Genomic DNA, 27674 nt, shown 5'->3' on the forward strand with positions numbered 1-27674 from the left:
AGGGATTTAACATGAGACAGGTTTTTCAAGCCCTTTTGGGAATACTGCCTTTCAGCCTCATCTTAGTATTAAAGAGCAATTATTTTATGCCCTGAATGCTTTTGACAATACAAGTAGGAAGGGAACACTCCTGAAATATCAAAAATTTTGAAATGAAATCTTAGAGAAGTGCAGATTCTGAAGTAAATCTACACCTACAGAAAGCTGCAGTGACTTTGCTAATAAGTGTTCTACACAATTGCCAATTTCTGAATTTCTATCCTTCCATGTCACTCAGCCCCTGAATGCTAATTGCATTCTTTACTCCCTCTCTCTCTCTCCCTCTCCCTCTCTCTTTGGAGAAGACTGTAACCCCCAGGGCATCATCTAGATGTATATCTTTATTTTGAATCCACTCTATTTATATGGCATACCTCAATCCAGGAGAGTATTAAGGAATATGAAATCAGTGGATACATATCTCTGAAAAAGGATAGTGATTTGCCATTCATTTGTTCATTTCAAATATTTATAACCAGTCTTTCCATAAATTAGTATTGCAACAATTCATTTAAAAGCATAATAGAGCATTTACATCATGAGAATGGCAACAAAAACAATCAGCAGAGTTGCACTTGCCCTGTCCAACCTTTTGGGCACAAGCAAGGAGTCATTGTCCCAAAGGAAGATGGAAAACCAGTTTGATGAGAATCTAAAAGATTATCAAGGTGAGCCAGGAAACCTACAGCTGGACCACTACTGTATGTTTCAGCATTTCCCCCAATAACAGTATGTCTAACATTGAACAAATAGTTGATGATTTCCCTTCCTCCACTGCCTGGAGCACTGAGCTGTGGGCTGTGTCTACTCTATTCTATGCTTCACTATCACACGAAGTTGACATGGCCACTAGCTTCTTCTTGTTGTTTAGTCGTTTAGCTGTGTCTGACTCTTCATGACCCCATGGACCAGAGCACGCCAGGCACTCCTGTCTTCCACTGCCGCCTGCAGTTTGGTCAGACTCATGTTGGTAGCTTCGAGAACACTGTCCAACCATCTTGTCCTCTGTCATCCCCTTCTCCTTGGGCCCTCCATCTTTCCCAACATCAGGGTCTTTTCGTTAGATTGCTTTTAAAGGATTAGGCAGACCCACGGAGGAAAGGTTTTACCCTTTGCATAACTAATATGCAGACAGACAACATGTGAAGAATGATGCCTCCCAACCCCACATGTGAAATTTGAGGATGAACTTGATTGACCAAAGTTGGAAACAGGGCACCTCCAGATGTGGTAGACTACAAGTCCCATCATCTCATACCACAGACCATGCTAGGTGGGGTTGAAGGGAGTTTGCATATAGCAAAATATGGAGACATAAAATTGCCTGCCCCTGCTTTATTATGAGAAATGAAAAGGGTGTGTTTCAATTAGGTCTTCTGCAGGCAAGTTGTGGATCAGACCGAAAGGCTGTGTAAATACCACTGGTTTTAGCTCTTGAATAAGAATGTTCTGTATCCTAGTGAATCTGTAATTCTTTTGGGATGCATTCATTTGAAGACAACAACAACAACAACAACAACAACAAGCCAAGTAAAGCATCTTATAATGTTAAACTATACAAAGAAAATATAAGTCATTTCCCTGTCCTCTCTTCCTCATATATTGGATGTAAGTGCCAACATATGAACCTAAGGAATAAGACAACCTTTATGACAATTTAATCAATATCAGAAACTTGGTGCAAAATCTGATTGGTGGTGTTATTGACTAGTCCCCAGAAGCATGATATCAGCTATCAGCCTCATTCTATACAAATCTCTTTTCTAGGTAATATGAGGCAAGTGCTTCCATTTTAAAACATGTCATTCCTGGGTAATTGTTTTTCAGTGCATAAAATAAGGCATTTAACAAGGTTGTCTTTCACTCTGGGTGACGGGCAATAATGAAATGAAGCTATTAACTGTAGATCCTCTATCATGTTTACACTAGTTTAAAAAGGAAGAAAATAATTTTTAATTGGCTTCTTTTTGACAGGTGTAGATTCCATGACAAACATCTATGTATATTCCATGAGATTAAAAAGAAATGAGACCATATTTGCTTTTTCTTATCTGTTTCTAGTCAAACTGCTTTGACAGCTGCAGGATATCTGGGCTGCTTCAAGCCAAGGAAACTGATATGATGGTTGTACAACAGAAAAATATAACGATGCAGAAGATTTACTCCCAAAGCTTGTCTTAGGAAGAAGCTGTCAAGGAAATAATAGTTTTCAATAGAACTAAAACAATATCCCTCTATATATAAAAGTTAAAGAAAAAGTGCACATATCCTAATAGATAGTTTTAGGCTACTGCTAAAATTCCAGCTGCAATTAATCCCACAGATTCTCATCATGTTGCTACTGCTAAAAGCATCAAAAGTGAAATATACCTTGTAATTGTCCAGTGCCTAAACTCTTTCTCTCTTTACAAAACATAAATATTTGGTTCCTTTCTCACCATAAATGCATCATATGACAAATAAGGGGCATATCCTATAAAATATTTAATTAGTTTGAGGTTAGCAACTGGTGGGGGGAAACTCTGAAACATTATTAGTCGTGTTGCTGGCTTTTTACAGCCTTGGTATAACTGGTCTCCATATTGATGAAAAATTCTTAAAGAACGGCACAGGCTGGATCTCACACCAAGGAAACAAAAAGAAATTAGCCCAAAGCAAATATTGATCTGCCCCAGTATCCTTCCAACAATGTTGAAAATTGATCATAGAAAACAGATAGAGGATTTTGAGCCAATTATTTTTATTCTTTTCTGTGGGAATATTCTTTTCCAGTTTTGATAATTTTTTTTGTACCGGTAAAATGGGTTGTTGTTTCTTTAGAAAATAAATAATATGGTTGTATTTCCTTAACATCATGAGCACAATCCATTTATAACACTGTTAGCTTCACAACTTCCATTCATTTCTGTTTGATCTGCACACCACTTCTGCTTGTGGGATGGCTTCCTTGTATGATTTGTGAAGGTGGACCATTTAGCAACAATTTTTTGGCATAGCATATGTTTACTTGGTGTTAGTTGCACTGTGTGCAGAGGGCGTGCACAGGACTGGAGCTTAAAAGATGGAAATGACCAGAGTCAGTGCTTTTTTCTGGGAAGATGCAGGGGGACACATACCCCTAAACATTTTGTGAATCTAAGTATGGCCTCATCGAGGGGCAGTATTTCAATATGAATAGGAAATTGAGAATACCCCTGAACATTTATTTTAGAAAAAAGCACTGACTAGAGTGCACCATCACTTCCAAAACAATGAATTAATAACACCATTAGAAAGTATAATATTTGATCAGGGCTTAGGTTTCTTTTTAAAAAAAAATGATTTAAAGAAGAAGTCAAGAAAAACCATGACAAGTTAGATAAAATGCCAACATTTTATTTTTGCCGCATCTACATGATACTGTTGACATGTGGGGGAATGACTAAAAAAAAGTTTTTATACATGTAAAACTCCCACCAAATCATCAACCAGCACAACAGACAATGTGCAGGGCTAGTACCTTTCTACCTGTTGTGCTTGGGTCTTTGTACCTGTACACAGGAGAGGATTCAAAAATGGTGTCATGAGATTGAACGATTTCCACTTACTCAGTGGAATGTCCCTCCCCTCTCCTGCCCCTGCACACACTCTTCCCCAGCACTGTCACAAAATCTGCACCTGAAGTGTCGAGGAAAACCCAGAGCAGATCTGGGGAGTGATGTGCAAGGAGGAGAGTGCAGGAAATTTCAACTGCATGAGCAGAACTCGCTCCACTCCTGCAGTGTCAGATTGAGGATGCTGTGGGCAGTTCTGCTACACAGGGCACCAAGCCAAAATTGTGAAGATCCAGAATTGAGAAGATCCATTTGGGAAGGCGCCAATTTTTGGTCTTGTGCCATATTGCCAAAGTCTGCCGCTGACTCATAGCACCTTAGCCAGGCATAGCCAAACTCAGACATCCAGCTGTTTTGGGACTACAGCTCCCATCATCCCTAGCTAACAGGACCAGTGGTCAGGGATGATGGGAAATGTAGTCCCAAAACAGCTGGAGGGGCAAGTTTGCCTATGCCTGCCCTTACCTGTAGTCTGAAATAATACATTACCATTTTACCATTTTCATTTCATTATGCTGCTTGTGTAGTCCTGTGTTGTTGTTGTTGTTTTAAAAAATAACATGATGATTACCGTATATCTGCCACATATTTTTGCATTTGTTTTAAGTCTAAGACCCTTTTCAATTTTTTAAAGAGCAGCAGGTGTGAATACCAAAAATTAAAGTAAACAACAGACACCTCAACAACAAGTTCTTGCTCTGATAGTTGCTTTTTCATATATGTTTATTTATTGTATGTTTCAAGAAGTGAATTTTTATCCATGCTCCACTCTGGGAATATGTATCTTATTGAACAGCTTCTCTGTCCTCTCCCCCTCCTGCAGTGCTCAGTAAGCCATCTGTGAAAAAGAAAAGAAAACTGCTATGTAGTCAAATGCAGACAAGAATCACCAAAAAGCCTAAAGATTAGTTTGTGCTGCGGGAAAGTAGCAGTTCACAGCAACTTTCTCCTCCTCACCCCCTTCTCTTTGCCCTTTTGGTTGAAGGGCACACACGGGTTATTCTAAATTCAACAAACAACTTAGTGGTGCTCACTGTGAATTAAGGTGTCTGAGTCAGACAGTATATCATTTTACAGCCAGGTGTGAGATAATGTGTAACCCATATAAGTTGCTGGGAGTTTTATGAAGATGTGTTCCTGTATTTTTATTGGTGTCAGTGGAGAATCACAGGCTTGACCAGTTGGGCAGTGGTAAAAAAGTTTTTAAATGTTTGAAATTATATGTTGTCAATTTTATTATACATTTTAAAGATAAGGTTAACCTTTATTATGCAATTGGTTTATTTAGTTGATATTGTTATACAGATTTAATAAATATTTTCAAAAATTGTTTTGACCTGGCATCTAAAATGAAGCATATCTGGAATTAGGCAAATTTCTCAAGGGAGGCACCACCTCAGAAAAGGCCCTTTCTCAGTTAAAACTCTTAATCCTAACTCCTCAGTACAATCATAAACAAATCAATTGTACATCTGTCAATCAATCAATGAGGAAAGAGTCTATACAACCATGAAATGACATGAGCCAGCAAGACAAGGAACAAATGACTTCCACATTAATGAGAAAACACACATAGGAGTTAGTTTCCAAAGAGTTGGTTATCTTTAAAATGAATTAACGAAATGTTTTGTTGTTGTTGTTGTTGTTCAGTTGTTCAGTCGTGTCTGACTCTTCATGACCCCATGGACCAGAGCACACCAGGCATCCCTATCCTCCACTGCCTCCCACAGTTTGGCCAAACTCATGTTAGTAGCTTCGAGAACACCGTCCAACCATCTCATCCTCTGTCGTCCCCTTCTCCTTGTGCCCTCCATCTTTCCCAACATCAGGTTCTTTTCCAGGGAGTCTTCTCTTCTCATGAGGTGGCCAAAGTACTGGAGCCTCAACTTCAGGATCTGTCCTTCCAGTGAGCACTCAGGGCTGATTTCTTTAAGGATGGATAAGTTTGATCTTTTTGCAGTCCATGGGACTCTCAAGAGTCTCCTCCAGCACCATAATTCAAAAGCATCAATTCTTCGGCGATCAGCCTTCTTTATGAAATGTTTGGAATTTGCAATTGTTCTTTAGATCTTATGGCAGGGGAATTTGGGTATCTGGTGAAAATGATCACCTCATAGACCTATAGAATTCAACAGAAGCAATCTTTGGTCAAGAAACTCTGGCTTATGGTTTAAACAGGCCTCAACATCTTTCATAGGGGCAGAAAGGGCTCTCTGTGCCTGGACTCTGGAATGTCAGAAGCAGAAATGTTGACATGACCTCAGCTGAGTTAACCCAGTGCACCAGTGTCGAGAACATGCAGGATTTGTTACCTTTTAAGAGCTAGTGGCTTTGAATGACCTTCATGAGTCTCACATGTATATTGATAAAGCTCAGGAATGCATGCCAGTCAATCCCCTAAAACAATGGAAAGAAGGTGTTTTTTTTTTTTTTGGCAGTTTCTTCCTTCTGCTCTAGCATTTATTGATTAATTTTAAATATTTATATGCCACCTGTCATGCAGGCATCTCCAGGCAGTGTCCAACATGAATACAAGCTACAATATAGAATTTCAAAATACAAACACGGAATACCATAGCATTTAAATTGAGCATTGTGTGTGAATCAAGCCTATGCTTACTTGGTTGCATTGAGCAGCTCACAGATAAAACACATCTGTATATACTTATACAAAAATGAATGTTAGGGAAATTTCTATTAGAAATATTATTATTATTATTATTATTATTATTATTATTATTATTAATTACATAAATAGGTATAGTGCCTTTCACCCGAAGTTCACAGGGAGGTTCACAACCGAAAAATACAAAATGAGAACACAAATATATAATAAAGCAAAAACAAACCAACAACCCTTCTCCCACAAACATATTAAAAAAAACCCATAGAATCTTAATTAGCCAAAGGCCTGGTTATAGAGAAACATTTTTGCCTGGTGCCTAATGATATTTATGAAGGCGCCCAGTGAGCATCCCTGGGGAGAGCATTCCACAAATGGGAAGCCACTGTAGAAAATGCCTGTTCTCATCTTGCTGCACACCAGACATCTTGCAGGGAGGCACACGAGGAAGCGCCTCAGATGATAATATCCGCTCACCTAGAACTCTGGGTGAGTGGTCTGTACCACATGGTGTGGCTGTGGTGGTTCATATGGGGAGATGTGGTCCCTGAGGTATTGTGGTCCTGAGCCATTTAAACCTTTACAGGTCAAAACCAGCACTTTGAATTGGACCCAGAAACTAAGTGGCAACAGGTGAAGTCAGTCCAGCATTTGCATTCTATGCTCAGACCAGCTTGCCCCTGTGAACAACCTGGCTAATGTATTCTGCACCATCGGAAGTTTCTGAACCATCTCCAGAGGCAGCCCACATATAAAACATTAATCTAACCTAGAACATAGATGTCAGAAATTAGACTATATCTGTCCAGATAGGGTCACAGGTGGGCCACCAGCCAAATCTGATGGAAGGCACCCCATGTCACTGAGGCCACCTGAGCCTCAAATGACAGCAATGGATCCAGCAGTACCCCCAAGCTGTGTAGAGGGAGTGTAACCCAACCAAGAGCAAGCAACCTTCCATCCATTTGTGTCATTAAAGAACAAATCAGAAGACAAAAGGTTTTGTGGGTGTTGGGAAGATCAAAAAGAGATTGCATGAAAAGAGTCAGAATAACAATTGAGAACAAATCTCAGCTCCTATACACTGGTGGTAAGCAAGTACAACTTGTGACACCGTACAATGCATTTATTGCTAATAATAGATGATACAGAAGTGAAGGCATAAACCTTTATTTACAATTTCCTTTCTCATTTCCTTTCCTCCTGTGTGCGTATCTATCAATTTGGAGATTTGAAGAATTTGCCTTACAGTAGTTTCATTTTGCTTTAATGGAAACTTGCAAGGAAATGCCTATACAGCGCTACCGGCTTTTTGGCAACCTGACCATAATCTACAAATGCACATTCACAACCATTCCCCCGCATTTCAGAAACATTTGTTAACAACTCCAGTCACCATGACGTAACCATAAATGCCAACTGAGAATTCCACAACAGCTTGTTGTCATGGATGACTTCAACAAGAATGTCACACCAAATGACAAGACATAAAATAAATCTGAATGGTGACATTTGTGCCTTTAAGATCCTGGGCTTCAGTGTATGTTAGCAAAACTTCACCTGTTTTGAACAAAAGCACTGTGAAAACTCCAAAACTGCAGTGTCGAGTGCAGAAATAGTTCTTCCTAGCATTAATAGAATACATTTGCAAGTGGCAGAAATGTCACATTTGCCTGGTTTATTGGATTTTCTGATAAAAGATGAAGAAAGGAAAATGTTGTCAGTCAATGTAGAATGAAGCAGAAAATGTGGTTAATCAATCTGAGATGTCATCTCCTTCCGATACACACACACACACACAGACACACACACAGACACACACATACATATTTGTGCCTTGTAAACACATGTGAAAAGGCTGGGGGAGGAAAGAATATGGCATTATCATTTGGATCTAAATCTGTCTAAATCCAATCACTTCCATGCAAAGCAGGAAGACATCAACACAACAACAACAACAACAACAACAACAACAACAACAACAACAACAACAACACTATTTCTGCTGCACTCCTTTAGTCCCTAAACTGCCAAAAGTGATCAAATCAAGAAGATTAACCTATTTAGACAACATAGCAGTCCATCTAGCACTCCATGTCGCTATTCAGTGTGAAGTAGGCAACAAACCAATCTGCGATCCAAAATGCAGATTGGGAAAAATTCCTACATGGCCCCCTAGTAGTGACCCCAAAGCACACTGGGCAACAGGTAGGGAGGGTGGGTGGGTGCTGCTGCAAATGGAGAGGCTGGAGGAAAGGCAGATTGTCCCTTAACTAGGGATCAAGCCCTGCTCACTCAGTTAGACCACCTTAGAAATGCACCAATGGGTGCAGGGAATTTACCTGCTCTGCCTCTCTTGCCCAACAGTTCAAAAAGGCATCCAGCCTTCTCAGCACCATCTAAGCCTTTTGGCTGAACGTTCCTTTGTTCTCAACTAATATACACAAAAAGAACTGAAATCCTCAAGAGATCTGCATAGCACATAAACTACAGAAATTTCCTGTATTAAGCTGCCCACACTTCTTTCTGTTGAGTAAAATGGGAATATTTTAAGCTCCCGGGTTTAAAATCACACAACACATTTCCACCAAACCAATAATGAAACACTTTATTTATTTATTTATTTTTTAAAAAAACCAGTTTATTTTCCTTTTCTTGACACAGTCATAGGAAATAGTGAAAATAACTTCTTCTTGCCAAATCTTTAAACTGCTTTTGCTCAGTTATTTCATATTTAATTTGTTTGAAGCATGGAAACATTTTACACATTATGCGCCTTATGAATGAGAAGCTCCATACCAAATATCACCATGATAGGATGCATTCTATTAATCTAAGAAGGAATAACAATTGTGTGTTTATACATTTTTGTGTGCTAGAACATGAAGGAGGAGTTGTGTGTAAACTATCAATCTGTTCCTGTGCCTCTCTCCATATATTAAATGAATAGTAAACTCAGGAAAACCTTTTCAAGAAAAGTTACCTACTATGAGGGATATCTAGAAATCTAGGCATCTAGTCAATGCTTTCAACAAATCAGCTTCACTGCTTCTGTTTCAAAGATCAGTGTACTTGGGCAGGATGAGTGGTGGAATCTATGTGAGGCTGGGAATAGAACCTGGTAAAGGGGAAGATTTATAATGCATCGTGGCAGGAGAGAAGTCATAGTTTCTGTAGATAAAGCCAACACAAATTTCCAGCAAACCACTTCAGAAAGCATGAACTAATAATTATGCAGAATGGAAGGGAGCATGGGCATGCAGTGTAACAGGAGTAACCAGGAGTAGCCAACATGGCATTTGTGGGCAGCAGTGTGCCTGCCAGTATCTCCAGTGATGCCCAGAAAAAGGTCTCAGTAAATGTCACCTTAAAAAAAAAAAAACATAATGCATGAGACAATTTGTTCTTCCTGCTCAGTTCCTGTTTGCACTGGTTCAGCCTCTTCTGCATTGAACATAACCTTGTACACTTGCCCTATTTCAGGGGTTCACAAACTGTGGCCCAGGGACCACCAGTAGTCTATTAGCAACATGAGAGGTGGTCTTTGGCATGTATGTGAGGAACACTTGCAGTCTGAATTTTATGTAATTCAAATTGTACACAATAAAATACAGTATGAGAAATGATAGCAATGGAAATACAGTTAAAAACAATACAGAATCTGGCACAGCACGCTGCAGATTCTACAAGTTGAAAAAAAAATATTACGTATTTTTCCAAGATCCTCAGCAATTTTCAAGTGGTCCATTGGGAAAAAGACCTGTTACACTGGGTGCCCATGCTGCCTTCTATTCTGAACAGAGGAGACATGTGAGGAGGCTCTCTTTGTGTACTGGTGTAGGTGCATTTTTGTAGGGTGGGAGGTGTGGAGGTAGACATGCCTACGCCATTTTATGGCCCTGTCTCATTCTCTATGATTTTAGATGTGGCAGCCATTCTGTGTAAAGCTGCTGCCATTCTGTGTAAAGGTGCACACCCATTTTGTGGCAGCCATTTTGTGACTGGCACCCATGGCACTTTCTCAAGATTCCAAATGTGCCCACTGACCCAAAAAGCTTGGCAGACCCTGGTTTATGCAAACCAGGGATCTCCATAAAACACAGCCAAGTGACCTAAACCACAGACACCAGAAAAATATTTCACACATGAATGCAGTATAGTGGTTAAAAAGCAACTGAGCAATTATACCATTTACAAATGCCAACCCAATCCTGCATCTGTTTCTGAAGTTCCAGCAACAAAGGCTCTGGCCCTTCATTATCAGCTTGTCCTATATATTCCATTTTTAAAATGACAAGATTAGCCCTTGGGTTGGATGAATGAAATACAAAATGAATTCTGTGAGATGTTAAAATAAACAAAGACCTTTTGCAGTCATAACCCTGGCTGGAGCATAAATGAGGAAAAAATAAAAAAATAAAAATGTCTCCCTTGGATTAAAAAATATACCTGTAGCACTTCAGGTGATTGTTTTCTTACGGACTTCCGATTGTAAGTCACAAAGGGTCTGCAAGTTTCATTTGATGAAGCAGATCCCTCCAGGTCCAATTATAGAGGGTGACATTCAATCAACCACTACGGGTTTGCTTAGAAATGTTGTTTTCCTAGGACTGATGTGGATAACAAGAGAAAATAAATAAATGAGTGCTCAGAACATAGAAATGCATCTTTCAGTTAAAGCAGCCCAAACTGTAGCAAAGTATTTCTGTGAAATATTTCATACACACATGCATGCATGTATATTTATTGTTTTGTAATACAGGTGCCCTAATGTCTTATCTCTTATATCAATTTTAGACTCAAATGTGTCATTAGTTACCAGCATTGCTTCAGTTTGTTTCCTTTTTTAAAAATAAAATGTAACAGTATTCTCTTTAAGGCACTTAGAAATCTTACAGCTATTTATTCTGGAATAAAAGCAAAAGAAAAAAAGAAGAAGTGTGCAGTTCTCTGGTCACTGGGATATCAGATGGAGTTCCAATATAAGAGAAAGAGATCCATCACAGAGCCTCTCTCTCTCCACTATTACTGGTTCCTCTGAAGGACTCGCCCAACCAATGTTGTGTAGGGCCAAAAACAGGTATAGGTGTGTCTGGACCATTCTGGGAAGTGGTTTGGATCCAAAGGCATCCTAGTTCACACACAAACACTAAACCTGAAGAATATTAAGGCATGCTTCTGTTTAAAGTCAATAGGAGAATGATTTGACTGAACTGGGGAAGCCAGAGGCTGAGGCTTATAGCTTAGTTATGGGACCCCTACTTTTCTCTCCGAAATTTTGAACACCACCCTAAGCAACCCCAAGTTTCACAACATGTTTGGAGTACCAGTATGGTCTATGACTAAACTAAGTGAAAAATACTGCATCACAGAACTAAGTCTGAGTTGATAATACCGGCTTTCACTAAAATCAAGTTAACTTGTCCTAAGGTTATTGGATATAGGATTCTAATCCTTCTGTCTTCACACCAGTGTTGCACCAGTTAATTAAATGTGAGTTTTGCTGCTTTTATTGACATGCCAGCTTTACCCTGGAAGATGCATTGCATTCTTCTGCATGAAATAGACAGATCTTCTGATAAACTTTAGCAACATTACTAACTAAAATAACATTAACAGCAGTTATTTTAAAGGACTGATAATGATCACGCTCCCTGGTGATCTGTCCCAAATATCTTAGCGCTTTCATCACTCCATTATTCAGTGTCATGACAGTCCTTTCAGATTCATGGACATTTGGGACAGCTTTAGATAAATTCATCATTTCCTCAATCCTGCACTTCTAGCAATGAACTTCTACAGTTGTGTGTTCATGTGTTTTACTGAGAAGTCAAGGAAGTCCATCTTTCAGAAATGTTATTGAATGTGCAATGCTCTGCAGCTTTGGATGTGATAAGCAGCATGCATCCAAAACTGTTTTAGATCATTTTATGTGTACATGTAGTTATTGCACCTTTTCTTCTAATAGTGAACTCAGGTAAATTCTCTATAGCTCTTCATGTTCTAGCCATATGGCTGTACCCGGTTGCTCCATACAATGACAATAGCATGCCCGTGGACTCCAACCAAAATGGTCAAAGGCCTGGAAACGATGCCTTATGAGGAACGGCTTAGGGAGCTGGATATGTTTAGCCTGGAGAAGAGAAGGTTAAGGGGTGATATGATAGCCATGTTCAAATATATAAAAGGATGTCATATAGAGGAAGGAGAAAAGTTGTTTTCTGCTGCTCCAGAGAAGCAGACACGGGGCAATGGATTCAAACTACAAGAAAGAAGATTCCACCTAAACATTAGGAATAACTTCCTGACAGTAAGAGCTGTTCGACAGTGGAATTTGCTGCCAAGGAGTGTGGCGGAGTCTCCTTCTTTGGAGGTCTTTAAGCAGAGGCTTGACAGACCTCTGTCAGGAATGCTTTGATGGTGTTTCCTGCTTGGCAGTGGGTTGGACTGGATGGCCCTTGTGGTCTCTTCCAACTCTATGATTCTATGATTCTATGATTCCAAGATTACTCTAAATGTGATATTAAGTACTCACATCATAGCATCACATTTTGGGCAAAGCCCATCCCTTTTAATCCCTGAGAAACAGGCGAGGTAGATTGCAGGGGTTTAGCAGCACACAGAGCCCTTTCAAAGACACCTGGACTCAGGTAGAGAGTATCAAGAAAAATGGAATCAAAATGGAGCCACTAAAAAACAAGTGGAAGATTTTAGCATGCTTGGAGAGAACCTGAACTTTTCAGAAATACAACCCCCACATACCCCCTCTTTTTCTTTTTCTTTCATAAAACACCAAAAACACTGAAGAGAGGATGCTCAGTAGCAAAGGGGGTATTAGTAGAAAAAGGATAACCAGGGTAATGGAAATGGAATGGAGTGGCTTTCTGTAGGAAGGCATGGTGAACTAGCTGAAATTCTTCACAGGAGCACATTACAATACATTGCAGCATTTTTGTTGCACACCCCACAATTCTATAAAACTCCAGGACACATTTCAGAACAAACGGCATTGGTTTCTGTGATATACCTTATGTTGTAAATTGAAAGTTTTTTGTGATGTGATGAAAAGAGAAATCTTTGAGGGAGCCCAATTTCAAATTGTGTCAGGACATATTTCCACATAAAATGAATCCAACCATGTACTTTGTGACCCACAAAACCCAAACATGTTTTTGGGGTGAGTAGGGATGTCATCTATCTCTTTTACATTATACATATCATCAAATGCCCCTGAAGCTGAATGATTTATAACACAAATTTGTTGTATAAAAATTTGAAGGTTGGAAAATTCTCATCTTATGATCAGCAGCGGATGGTGTGATGTTGCTATGCTGCTCACCTGATGTTTGTGTCAGGGACCGTGCTGAGGAGGGCTGCACTGAGGAAGAATGGTGGGAGCCTCCCCCTCCTCCTGCTCCTGAATCTTCCCAGGAGCAGGAGGACAGTATAGATTTAGAACAGTGGTTTGCAGAGGGACATAGTTCAGAAGGCAGAAGCTGGGAAATACTGGATGGGGAACAGCTAGGAGAAGAAACACTGGAAGAGAGAGGGTTAACAGATTCACAGTCGCTGGACAGCATTCCTCCGCTCAGGCCAAGGTGAAGAAGAGCTCAGAAAGTGTCAGAACAGAAAGCACGGAAAGCACGGAGGGTATAAACTCAGATTACAAGATGTAGGAGTGGCATAGATTAACAGATGGAAGGGGGTGTGATCCTTAATTGGGAGCACCACCATTTCTAGGAGCTGTGTTCTTTGTTCTCTCGCTGTGGTTATTAAAGTTTCTAACTGGTAGGGCATTCCTTTCTTTGATCTTCTTATCTACTGCCATGGGGGGAGGAAGCCGATTTCCCAAAGCCTGGCAGTTTGTTTGGCTGAGTCACTGCTGCATACTGGAACAGAGAGGGGCAGGAGCACAGCAGAAATGAGGTTGGCATGGAAGAAGCACACCAGTGGAGCCAACCCAGTGCTACTGCTAGTGCATTTGCACCATGCCTACATGGCTGCCCCACCTCCCCATCCCTGCATACTGCAATGCCTCAGCCAGGTGGAGGTCAGAGCCCCACCACACTGGCCACTGCATGCTATAACTTAAGTAAAACCATGAGTAATTAGATTAAGGACCCATCAAGATTTCTCCAGGAGTCTGTGAGGAAGTGTGCATCTTGCACTACCCACCACCTGCACCTCCCATCTTCTGACTTTAAGAGATTTTGCGCACTGTAAGATTATACCGTTATTGTTATTGTTCTTCATTAAAATCGCCTCCCACATATATGTGTCAAGGTGAGGGACAAGATATAATAAAAACAGGAAAGAAGATAACAGCATCTGTATTGAAAAACAATAAAAGGAGGCATTCATGGCAGGTCCACATACAATAGCATTGTACTTGCTTTGGGGGATGTAACAGATTGCCTTTCTTCTAGATCACACTGATAGTTCTACTGCCTTTGGGAGATGGAACTGCTGACATCTATTATAGAAAAGGTTATGGATCTGGTAAGTGCAAGAAACAATGGAATAGAGTACAGACGTGAATTCCTGGTCTTGCTCATTAGAGGAAGAGATAGTCACACCTGGTTTTCATGGAAGTGCTGAAAACCAGGATCATATGAAAGGAGCCAAAGCTAATTGAATTGAACCTAATTCCTCAGACATAAAATCATCTAGTTTATTGTAATTGTACATTTTCCCACCAACTACAGTCTACTTAATCTAGAAAATAAGTGGAGCGTATGTGTGATACGGAGGTGGGAGATGTGCTTAATTTGCATTTTAACACAAACCTATTAAATTCACAGTTCCCCAAACAATAAACAAACCAGAACTCATGATCCATCACAATTCACACTTCCCTGAATTTTGTGGTACCGTTCAACTAAAATTGATAGCTAAAAACACATAATATTGCCTGCAAAAATGTGTATGTTTGGAGATACACACAAAATGCACATAGATATATACATATTCAGCAAGAAACACATATTAAAATGCTGACAAAGTTTCTGTGTGGTTAAATGGCATGCTTATTTTATAGATTAATTAAAGAAAATGTGAGTAACAAGCTTATTGTGATGAGAAAAGTGGCTTTTAAAAATCTTGGTTTTTTACAGAATAATGAAGTGGTGTTAAAAAAAAAGAATCAGAAAAGACAACGATATAGCATGAAATGGGAAGTGCAATGCTCAGTGGACCAAAAGTAAGAGAAAACTGAGGACTTATTTTCCTTATGAAGAATTTTGCATGTACCTTTGGTCTTGTATAAAACAGCAAGCTGAACATCTGCAATTGAAGAAGGAAGGTCACAATTACTGGCGGTAGAGGCTGTGGAATGAGCTTTTAACTGCCAAGAAATGAGTAGCTGGCAGGCAGTTACAAAAATAAAACATTGTGAGGCCACAAACTGCAAAATGTTCTACAAATTCATATTCAGGAGCTATTCTGCACGTGCGGACTCCACTGAGACCACAGAGATTTCCAATTCATTTTAACAGATTAAATAAGTCCAATATGACATGCGTATCCTTTTGTTCATTCAGATTTGCACCCAACTTTAGTCCTATTCAGAGTTCAAACCTCACCTGATGGAAACCACAAGAGGGGAAGAGCAGGACTGCATTTGCTACCCCTGCTGTCATATGCACACAGATATCACACTAACCTCTACATCCAGGTGTTGGGGCAGATGATGATTACACAGTGCTAGTTTCCTAAAACATCGTTATTCAAAGGTCCACCATCTGCAGAGCCTCATCTGATTCAGAGGATTTGGAGAGAGCGGGCAGAACACAGTTGCCATCTACATACTGGTGGCATTGTGCGCAAAATCCCTGAAACGGCATACTGGTGACCTCATGGTCCAAATTCCCTAGTGGCTTGATACTGATGTTAAAAGCATGGGGAACAAGATGAAACCCTGATGTACTCCGCAGCACAACTGCCGAGGAGTCAAGCAGCCTCCAGTGCCTCTCTTTGGCCTGCCCCAAATGATTTTGCACATGTACATTTCCTAGTAGTGTCTATAGCTCACATAAAGTGAGCGAGCCTTCCATCCATTGCAGTGTGGCAAAACACTCTAAGCTCAACATTTGTTGCTGGAAAAGCAGAATACAAGTATAAAATCAAATTAAATCTCTTGCTGGGATCAGTGAATGTGGCCCCAGTCTCCTCCTCATGTTATTACCACTGCATGAGGTTTAAATGCCTGAGCAAAGCATTTGAAAGGAAGCATGGTTCTTGGGGTTACAACGAGTCAGACACGAATAAACAACAACAATGCACTTTCGCTTAAGTATACAGCTGCTGTGCTAGAGCTGCAGAACCTAGATGCAGCAGCTTCAGAGTAATCAATACAGCCAAGTGAGGGCTCTCTGATTAAAGCAATATGGTACAGTCATATAAAGCCAACAGCTTACAAGATCTGAAACAGCAACTGCGATTAACTGACTAAATATCTCATTTAGACTGGCATGCTGCGCTACAGGTTTGGATGCTATTTTATATGTATCCAAGTTCCCTAATATTATATGCATATATGTAGCCATTATATCACTCTTGTAAGAGTGAACTCCAGTGGTGAGAGGTATAAGATATGGAGCCAAAAGAGAACCACTTAGATCAAAAGGAAATGACATGCTTTTCCTCTTAAAGGATACTCTAAAAAGCAAAGATATTACTGTGAATAAAGCATCTTATTGCCATCTGTGTGTTTGAGGAACTAGCTCTGAAAAGCAAACAGGACACAGGGTCAGGAAATCTGGGATCTATTGCGAAGAAGGTCTATAGATAACTTCTGAGACATTCAGTGAGAAACCTAATATCTTTGTATCTCCCCACCGCCACCACATTTGTAACATGAGCATCTCAGTCAAAGAGCCCAATGTTTGAAAAGTTCTAAAAGATCCAGAGATCAAACATTCGATGGATGTACAAGGTATTACTGCTGTTGTTATAAAACTTGTCTGATTAAGCTATTGGGACCTTTTTATTGAAATGATAACAAAAGATTGCAGACAGTATTAAGCGGCTTTGATTTCAAAAGGGGTTTGAGGCAGCCTCACACAATAGATGTACAATAGAAAAGATTAACAAATAAGGCATAAAAAGCCGTCAACCTTGAATAAATAAAACAGATTAAGTGGCTAAGCACAGCTTGTGACGGCATATATTTTAGTAGACTATTAGGGCAGATGAAAATGGAGTAGCACTGGGTGTTTGCAGCTTACTCAATATTTTTCAATCCAAAACTGTATATGCAAGGGTGAAAATTCACATGCAGGGAGATGTTTTCTTCTTGAAAATGAAAACAGGATATACCAGCAAGCAGAGTAAACATGTACATGCAAACTATGACTGGTGTAAAGTCTTTGAACTGAAGTTTCAGGATCTGAGGCATGCAGCAAATGGCCTTGAAGAACTGTTTCAGTATTCAAAGCAGTTCTGCATACAGCCTGGCCTCAGATTCAGAGGATGAAATGATATTTAAGGGAGGCAGGAAGGAAATTGCTTGTGCTGAGCTGAAACAGGTGGGTGAATTTTGTGGCCATGATGATCATCTTTACCTGAGTTTTGAACACCCCTGTGAAAGGGTGTGAAAGTGTTGACAAGAAGGAAAGTATCCCCATTTGCAGATGCAATTGGGCAAATGCTCTTCTGTCCCAATCGAAGCAGCTTGCCAGAATGGGAATGTGCTTTCGATACACATCCAAATACAATGCAGTTTAGTTAGAACTCTGAATGTAGATGTCCATCTGTGCTACATTACTTTTAATGGAAGGGGAATTGGTGTGCTCGTCCAAATGCCTATCCCCATCTACATTCTGCCACCACAAGACATGAGTGACCATGTGCAAATAGAAATGGAATGAGGAAAAAGACTTGCCATCACAGTGTGGCAAGATAGGGAACATTGAAACAGTTGCCTGTGTTAAAGTTTAATGCTGTGTTCAAGTACATTGTATTTTTGGAAGACTTTTTGGAAGACTTCCGGAATGGATTCCATCCTACCTCTGAGGTATGTCTGTATCTTACTTTGGGAACAGAGAGAGGAACTTTAGGGAACTGAAACTCATTGCCACGTATTACTTTGTTATTTTGTAACTAAGCATTTAAGACTGTTCTGCAGTAAAGCTCCAGAACAGGTTTATTTGCTAACAGCCTGCACAATAGAAATGAATTCACTCTTCCATGTGGCTATCAGTGAAAAGTGTTCCCATCTCTGGATTACACTATGACAAATAAACAGAAAAAATGGTTCTTAAGCATAGCTACATATATTACTACTAGAAGGAAGCAGTAAGCCATGGTGGGAGTCGTCTGGACAAATAAGATGCAACTAACTGAACAGTGGGGTTGCTTTAATTTGCTGATCAGAAGGTCGGTGGTTTGAATCCCCGCAATGGGGTGAGCTCCTGTTGCTCGGTCCCAGCTCCTGTCCACCTAGCAGTTCGAAAGCACATCAAAGTGAAAGTAGATAAATACTTTCCCACTCCGGCGGGAAGATACCGGTAAATGGCATTTCCGTGCGCTGCTCTGGTTCACCAGAAGCTGCTTAGTCATGTTGGCCACATGACCCGGAAGCTGTACGCCGGCTCCCTTGGCCAGTAAAGTGAGATGAGCGCCGCAACCCCAGAGTCAGACATGACTGGACCTAATGGTCAGGGGTCCCTTTACCTTTACCTTTTTACCAGCGGAATGCAAAGTATGTTTATCTTTCTGCAGTGGAACAGCAGAAATAATCAGATTCAGCATTTCAGCTTAATAGGATCTTCAAGTGGTTACTTTTACTCATATGTGATTTAAAGTGTGCTTATCTTTCAACATATACAAACAGCTCAGTCCAGCATTTTAAGCTAAGTGACTTTGGAGAATTTGGTGGGTGAGGGATAAGATGATCAATCTACCAATTTAAAAGGAGTTAAGAGTGCCAAGCTGAAAGGCACAGATTTTCAGGAAGTGAAGCTTTTCAGAAAGAATGCAAAGAAAGAGAAAGTGAAGATGGTGTAGAAAAAGGTGTGGGTAGCGTTGCAGACAGAAAGGCTTGCTTAATGCGTTTCACCAATTACAGAAACTCCATCCAAATCTGAATGCTGTTTTGCTCCAAACAGTTTACAGTTCACTGAGCAAATACACTGGACCAAGCTTTCCTCTTGCTAGAAATTGCTCTGTGAGTTGCAAAACATGTGCAAACACATACCTCATGATGAAAGCCTGGCAGTGCTCATGAAAAGAGGCAGCGCGAGAAAAGTGATTGGTATTCTAGCTAAAACAGTATCAAAGAAAACAAAATGGAAGAAACTGTGTTGGGGTGTGTGTGTGTAGCATTAGAAAAGAATGGTGCTGTTCTCAAATCCAAACAGAGACCAGATTGCAACTAAAGGTGGGCCAAAATGCCAAAGCTCATTTGCACGGGTATATCCATCCTCCACAAAAACGAATTTGAGCCTCTGAGTCCATTCATTCATCATGTAAATGAAAAGTTTCTGCAGTTTTTTTTTTAAGGGGGTGGGGTAGCACAGAAAAATGTCCCTGAAATTTTCAGGGTGGGGTGCTTAGATGTAGGCTGTTTTTCAAGACTAAACCTGCATAGTGGATAGGGTGGGGGACTCTGTAAGATGGGTGGGAAGGGCCATAGGGCTGTATTTCTCAAAAGTGTTTAAAAGTCTCTATCACATAATAAGAACATGTTTTACAAATGTAAAACATTTGTTGGGTATGGGTGACCTTTGTTTCTAGAATATATATGTGATAATAAACTCTCCATATATATAATTTATCTGTATCTATATCTGCATCTATATATCTAGAGTGACAGAGGAGACAAAGTGACATGTCACCAGTGGAAACTGCTGCAACAATGGTGCACATCTGTCATGTGGACAATTAAGTAGAACTAGTGCTGGCTGAATGGAGGTTGCCTGGTGGTTTGCAGAGAACAAATGGATTGATTCTGAGTGTTTTTCCAAAAGCTGTCTCAAGCTTCATTGAGATATATCTAGGGCCGTCTTTACCTGGGGGTGTAAGGGATGCGGGGCACCCGGTTGCCGAATTCTGGGGGGCGCCAAATGTATACCTACTGCTGTATACCGGTCCCTCTTGATCAGCAGCAGTGAAAAGCAATGGAGTGAAAGTCCCCACTCCACCCCTCCGTCGCTCTGTTACTCCATAGTGCCAAATATTCCCGACGAGCCATGAAACAAAAGCAGTTTTTCCTGCTGCGGATCTTTGCACCCCGGCAGCACATATGCTAAAGACGGCCGTGGATATATCCATGCAGTGAAGGTATACCCTATTATTGAACATATTGTACAGTATATTTAGTATGATGATCTTTTCCAGCCCCTGTTTTAGATATCCCACTGAGCATTTAGATTGTGGACTAGTAATGCAAGAATACATGCACCAATATGTTTGGGGTTTTTTTTGCTACAACAATTATGTTTCATCATATTACAAAGCAGCATATCAGAGGAAAGCAGTCCGCAGGAGTAAGACGGAGCAGGCGAAGTAAATGACACACAGTCTCCTGTGCCAAGAGTGAACTCAATCCAATGGTTTTCCATGACTGAGTGGAGTTTCTCTGGCTCAGGTACCAAGTGATGCTGGTTTGCCTCTGAAATTGTCAGCCAATTTACAATTTATGCCTTTCCCTTTCTCCGCTCTTTTAAGAGTTTCAAGATGAAAATCGTATTATTTGGGCAGGATGCCCTTTTGCTTGGCAGAGCACCGAACATAATGAGTTTTTCCTTGTTCCTATAACTTGTAAACAGTACGAAACACCTGAAATTCCACCCCACCCCTTTTCTAATCCCTATTATTTGTCCATACATCACCTTAGTTATTTCGACCAGGGAGGAAAGGTCTATGCATACCCAAAGAGCAAGTAAGGAATGGAGAAGTAAAAGCATTTTGGTTTTGGTTTTTCCTTTTCCAGAGATTCAACTGCATGCTGGCTTCACCCACAACAATACAACGAACAGAATGTTACCTTAACAACAACTGTAAGCGACTAGCCTGTGCTTGTCACACACGCTGCTTTCTTTTTTTTTCTATTTTACATTGTCTTGTGCGTGAAATATCCCTCCCTCTCCCCCCCCCCGCACTCCCATTTCTCATTTTCACATCTGACTGAACCGCTCTCAAAAGCTGACAGGAAACTAAAACTTGATAAAAGGAGAATCATGATCGCACGTTTCACTTGGAACCACTTGCACATATCCCAGACTGACAGAATCCTTGTCAGCTGAGGTGCGCATATGCTTAGTATGCTTGAAGCATGACTGTGGCATAGTTATCCACAAAAATTGGAGGCTCCGCTCTGCTGTGGGTGTAAATTAGTCAAGCTGTACTGAAGGCCTGGGACTCACTCGCACTGGTTGAATAGCAAGCTCAGAACAGTAAGCTGCCAAGGAGTTCTCACATGAGGTGACTGGTGCTTTAGAGGTGAATATTTAGTTGCTAGCAGAGGTGGAATTCACTCCTCTGATGATACGAGGCACTCATTCCATTACATCAAATTGTGACACCCAGGCCCACAAACCATACCAACAAAGAAACCTGCAGTATTCTGGAGCCTGCTGTAATAATATGCATGTATTAAGAAGCCTGTGTTGTTTCTTAACTAAAACACCCCCCCCCCCCCACCTTATGAAATGTTACTGTTTGGGTGCAATCCTAAACACAGTGGACCTACTTCCAGTAGCAATGCTAGAGATGCAATTTGTTTCCTGCTTCAAATGCTTTTTCTTAAGGCTGCAATCCTACACCTATTTACCTGAGAGTAAGCGTTACTTGATATTCCATGTATTATCTGCCTCTGGTTCTTGGCCCATAGCATTTTCAGAGGCAGATTTAGGGGAGTGTGACCAGTTTGCCTGCACTGAGTGCCAAGCCGCAAGGGTGCTGCAAGGGGCATCACAACAGTGACTTAAACCAGAAAGTGAGAGCTGGGGGAGAAGCAAATACAGTGGTACCTCGGGTTACATACGCTTCAGGTTACAGACTCCGCTAACCCAGAAATAACGCTTCAGGTTAAGAACTTTGCTTCAGGATAGGAACAGAAATCGTGCTCTGGTGGTGCAGTGGCAGCGGGAGGCCCCATTAGCTGAAGGGGTGCTTCAGGTTAAGAACAGTTTCAGGTTAACAACGGACCTCCGGAACAAATTAAGTACTTAACCAGAGGTACCACTGTATTGGCATTGCACAGGGTGAAACTTGAAAGCCTAAAGCCTGCCACTGCCATTTTCCTGCAGTTTAAAACAACTAACATGAAATAGCGCATGCATGTGGCTTTCATCCATAAGTTCCCTACACATGTTTTTTTTTAAAAAAAATAAATAAAAAATAAATAAATAATAATAATTTAACAAAATGGCAGCTTTTTGTGGTTTTGAGGGACTGTGCTTTTCCTTAGGGGGGGGGAACCATGTGGTTCCCCTCCTTCCATTTTTTATGCAATTATCAATAATATATTCAATCAATTTTATTTCTGAAATTAGAGGGTAATAAAACATTATGCCTTATAGCACATAACTCAGCTATATAGCAGTGGCCAATGCCAAATCAGCGCTCATCAAGCTTTAGAATAAGCGAACCAATCAATTGCTAGTGTAAATCTGCAATGAGCTCCCACTCATTTATGCCATAGCTGAGATTCTGGCATGCTGTGCTCACTAGATATCTACTTAATATGGATTAATACCAGCTAGGTAATAAATTCTTCAACATTAGGATTGAAATGGAAATGCTGACGGAGTGTTAACTACCCTTATACTGATGGATGTTGCTATGATGGTACAGTAGAAATCTTCTGTGGTACTTGATGTCTTTAATTTCCAAGATGCACCCTCTCTCATCTTAAACACCTGCTCACAAACAAACATGATTGAACATACTCTCTCCAAGCAGCTATCTTTAGCTTAACACTCTCCCTGCTTAGCTATATATTGTGAACATTTTGATGGGGCAGAAAACACTTAAAAAAAATATTGTGAGCTTGTTCTGATGTTTGACCAACCATCATTCTATATTGTATTGGCTCTGCTGGAAGGCTGGTCACATTAAGCCAGTTTTATATGTTGCGTTGTTGGTTATACCAGTTCATGCAGCTCCTCTAGTTGGTGTATGTGTGTTTGGACTCTGTGCAGTTTGTTGTTTTGGCAGCTCGAGCCCTAAAGCATCCAAATGCACTAATATATCCAATTTCACATCCTCTTACCACTTCCAATATGACTATATTTCAAAATAAGCCTTTGCAATCTCCTATTAATGCTTGGTGTGCCACCAGATAAGTGCTTAGGAGGATGGGCCTTATTGGCGGCTTGTCAAAGCGTGACTGAGAGATGGTCTCTTTAACTATAGTGCTTTTCTGTTTTTGGCCTGAGAAGGAGTTTATGTTTATCAAAAATTATTGTTTGGTGCACAAACCCCAGACTATTCTTTCAGCAAATGCAAAGCCGCTTCTAAGTCTTTGGTATCTTGACACCTAGTCCTTTAAAGACAATTACAAAGACTTTCTCAAGCCCAGGAGTACCCAACCCTTTGAGGCTCATCTACAAACTGGAGAAATGGATGTGGACAACACATACACACACACACACACACACAGAGAGAGAGAGACCAGTTCTATTGGTTACAATATACAGCGGGTGGCGCTGTGGTCTAAACCACTGAGCCTCTTGGGCTTGCTGGCTGAAAGTTGGCGGTTCGAATCCACACAATGGAGTGAGCTCCCGTTGCTCTGTCCCAACTCCTACCAACCTAGCAGTTCGAAAGCATGCCAGTGCAAGTAGATAAATAGGTACTGCTCTGTTGGGAAGATAAACGGCGTTTCCATGCACTCTGGCTTCCGTCATGGTGTTCCATTGTGCCAGAAGCAGTTTAGTCATGCTGGCCACATGACCCAGAAAGCTGTCTGTGGACAAGCACTGGCTCCCTCAGCCTGAAAGCGAGATGAGCACTGCAACCCCATAGTCGCCTTTGACTGGACTTAACTGTCTGGGGGTCCTTTACCTTTTACCCTTTTCCAGCTTTTTTCAAGCCTAATTTTGGTGGGGGAGAAGACCCCTCAGGCTCCAGGGAAGGACCTTGTGGGCACACTTGAACCCACAGGTGCTGTATTCACAACTGCTCTGTTCTAGTTTTTCCTTCTAGATGATGCATATAACTCTATCATGAGCATCTTCCTAGATAATATTCCACCATACCTTTCCATGTGGGTATCACAGAGCCAGTGTGGTGTAGTGGTTAAGAGCGGTAGTCTCGTAATCTGGGGAACCGGGTTCATGTCTCCGCTCCTCCACATGCAGCTGCTGGGTGACCTTGGGCTTGTCACACTTCTTTGAAGTCTCTCAGCCCCACTCACCTCACAGAGTGATTGTTGTGGGGGAGGAAGGGAAAGGAGAATGTTAGCCGCTTTGAGACTCCTTCAGGTAGTGAAAAGCGGGATATCAAATCCAAACTCCTCCTCTTCTTCTTCTTCTTCTTCTTCTTCTTCTTCTTCTTCTTCTTCTTCTTTATTCCCTGCAGCCCCAATTATAAGCTTATTATATAATATTATACAAGTACATGAAGAGCTGCATTACTCAAGGAGACAACCAAAGACTCAAGAATGCAGTTACATATATCTTCTGCTCCAGCACAAAGGTACATAACATGGTGTAGACCAGAGAATATGTCAATGCAACGATGATGATAAAGGGCTTGTTTTCTTAATGGATGCATATTATTCACTTTCCATGCCATACAGCTGGGTTCCTATTTTTGTCATTTTATTAATTCATTTAGAAATAATATTTCTATTCTACTGCATTCAAGGGAATGTACAGCCATTATAAATTCAATTTTCTGGAGTCCATACAGTTCAGGCAATAGGGAAAGAAAAATGATGGGAGAGCAGAACTAATGTAAAAGAATAAAGCCAAAACAAGATAATTTCTGCTATCTATAGGAAGTGTTTTATATAAAGCACGTATTTAAAGTCATGCTTGAATTTATGGGATATATAAATTTGACTGAATATCACTATGGCCATATGTTGAGTGACAGAACACACTGGAGAGCTGCTGCTAGTGCAAAATGCAGCTGCTTGACTGCTAACTGGGGCAGATCATCACCACCATGTTATGCTGGTTTTGACAGTACTGCATTGCGCTGGGTGCCAATTAGCTACTGAGTTAAGTTCAAGGTGCTGATTCTGGCATGCAAACCCATATAGAGCCATCAGTTGATGATAATCTGTGTGCTGTGCTTAGTTAATTCTATGTGCTTTATAAATGAGTTATTACTATTAAACATTTGGCCACAACTTAGTCTGGATAGCAATTCTAATATGAACTCACCTGATCTGCACATCCTGGACCAATGTGCAGATCCAAACACAGCTATTCTTTGTATTTCACACTTCACTGAATTTTGCAGTGCAGTAAGCCACAGTGTAGATAGAGGTAATTACTTCCAGGTAAACATGCTGGAAGTATGTTGCTTTAAAGATCATGCCTTTGAAAATCTCTGCCACTGGTACTATTTTTGGAGATGCAAACATACATTTATGGCAACCTCCTATATCAAGAACGAGAAATTTCCCACTTCATTTTGTTTAAATGGTTCCTTCAATCTGGACATCAAAAATTCAAATGCCATATTGGCCGTCCCTACAGACTCTGATAAGGATGATAAGGGGAAGGAAAGGGTCATAGATCAGAGCCCTCCTGCTCAAGTCAGGACTTTCTGTTGAATATTTTCCTCTAGAAGTCATGCAGCCCCGCCATTTCAACTCTGGGTAAGTAGAGGCTAGCCAAGCCCTGGGAGGTCACTTCTCATGTCAGATATGGGAAAGGGGAGCTCCATTGAACAGACTGAGCTGTCACGAGAGGAGGAAAGCCAGGCCTTTTCTCTGAGGCAATAGTGGCACATTAAGAGGCAGGAGAAGGCCTGGGTTCCATGAAACTGGGTTCCACAGTTCTCAGCCAGACAGGCATGTGAGCCAATAGCTGGACTTTCCCTGCCTTGTTGAAGAGCATGGTGGGTGTTGGAACAACTTCACGCTTCTGTGCATGAAGCTTTGAACTTATGGAAACCCAGCCAGATGGGTGGGGTATAAATTTATTATTATTATTATTATTATTATTATTATTATTATTATTATTATCATCATCATCCTGGAATTCTGACCCATGACTTTGTCCCTTATCTGTATTTAGAGATTGTTGAATCTCCTCTCCTAAGTTGGTTAGATTGTTGCACATTTGTTGTGCCTAAGGGATTCTGGACTAATTTCTGATCTTCTCATATTTCTGAGATTGCGCTGTGTACCATCTGGAATAAAGCTTGGCTTCTTTATGTATAAGAAAGTTGTTCTTGGACAGGAGCAGGTCACCAAGTTCTATTCTCAGGGTTCATCCAATGTACCTGAGAGAACATTTGTTCTGAAAGGTTTTTCTGGGATGTCTTGTTTGGTATGTGTAGTGTTCTGCTCAAAGTACTCAAATTCAATGCACATTTCAGTTTTTCCATATAATAGCATAATGGCCATCTGTTAGGCCGGCAGGATGCCTAATCAGAAATTTGTTATGCAAGTATAAACAATGCATAGAAGAACTGTTGATAGAACAGGTTGCTTTTTCTTTAGCCAGAAGGCTCCTTATGTGTGCAACTTGCACTGAGGCTCCCCTTTCTGCTTAATCTATTTTGTCTGCTTTCCCAGTGTGATTTGAACAACTGGAAGGCAGCACATGGAGAATGAGATGTGCTTATATTTCAAGCATGAATCTCATTTCTGTTTTAGTGTGGTGGGGAAAATATTTTGTGAAGTTTGCAAGAAGGCAGGTCCTTGTTTGGAATGTTTTATAATCTGCAAAGATAAAGGACAAGCAGGAGAAAAACAATAAATACCCTACATCATTCCTTAGTGCAAAACAAGAGGCAACCATTTTGAGAATATACATAGAGAAGGTACATGCATCCAGATCCTGCAAACTGTTCCAGGATATTCATGAAGCAATCCTTTCTGAATTTTAATTTGAATAAGTTTATATGTACAATTCTTAGTGGTTTAACATGCTGGAATAGGGAGATTTGAATAGCAAAATGGTTTTGTGGGTATCCAGGAACTGGGCAGATTTTCAACATATTGAGTGTTGGTTGGTTTTGTAGTAATATATGACTTCTATCATCACACCTCAAATAAAAATGAGCCATTAACTGGCTTTAACTATGGGTCACAGCTGTGTTAGAACCCAGTTCCAAATTTCCCTTTACCATGTTCCCTTTACCGCAGCAGTTTTCTTCACCCCATTCTACATCATCCGCAGAGATTTTCTAAGGCCCCAGAAAGGCTTTTCGATGGTCACTGGTGGCTGCAGGTGGGAAGAGGGGATGTGGAAGTTTCCTTCCATGACCTTTCCCAAGTTAACAGATCTTAA

The sequence above is a fragment of the Lacerta agilis genome, chromosome 9 (assembly GCF_009819535.1).
Source record: "Lacerta agilis isolate rLacAgi1 chromosome 9, rLacAgi1.pri, whole genome shotgun sequence".
Lineage (NCBI taxonomy): Eukaryota > Metazoa > Chordata > Lepidosauria > Squamata > Lacertidae > Lacerta > Lacerta agilis.